Genomic DNA, 739 nt, shown 5'->3' with positions numbered 1-739 from the left:
AGACGAAAAACTCCTCCATAAAAAAATTACGAAACTATAAATTATAAATTATCATAAAAGAACTTTAACAATGCCTTTATGATTTTTATCTCAAACTACAAATTATTCATTTTTAATATTTTTTTAACTCTTTGATATACATAAATTAATTACGATATTTTTTTGATAAAAAATTGATCAAGATAAATTTGTGTTAATACTCAATAGTTAATAGAGAAAGTCTAGGGGTCAATAGTTTTATTAAAATTTGGTTAGTACTTAACCATCAAAAGAAATGTGAGCAATTCTACATTATTAAATATAATTTTACATCATTAAAAATATTAATAATGACTAATTGATAGTTATAAATTACAATATATATTGTTTACTTCGCGGCCAAATCGTAAGTTTTTTTTATATCAAAAGTAAAATATTTTAAAAACGTATTCAAAACCAAAGTAAAATTTATTGTGTATCATTCAGCTGAATGTCCATGTGGACCTGAGTCAATAGCAAAACCGAAACAGAGGTTGAGTCGTTATGACTTATAAGTTATTTGGATTACAGTTTGTAAATGAGAGTTTGTATAAAATTGATTTTGATGATAAGTTAGTTTGAGTTAACGTGATTTATGTTTGGCAATCTTTATATCAAAATTGATTATAGTAAAATAAATGTTGTTTGGATTATACTATTCAAAATCACTTTTAGATGAAAAATTACTAAAAGAGATATCAATTTTATATACCTGCAAAAT

Source organism: Arachis ipaensis, chromosome B07 (genome assembly GCF_000816755.2).
Source record: "Arachis ipaensis cultivar K30076 chromosome B07, Araip1.1, whole genome shotgun sequence".
Classification (NCBI taxonomy): domain Eukaryota; kingdom Viridiplantae; phylum Streptophyta; class Magnoliopsida; order Fabales; family Fabaceae; genus Arachis; species Arachis ipaensis.
This window is presented reverse-complemented; position numbering follows the sequence as displayed.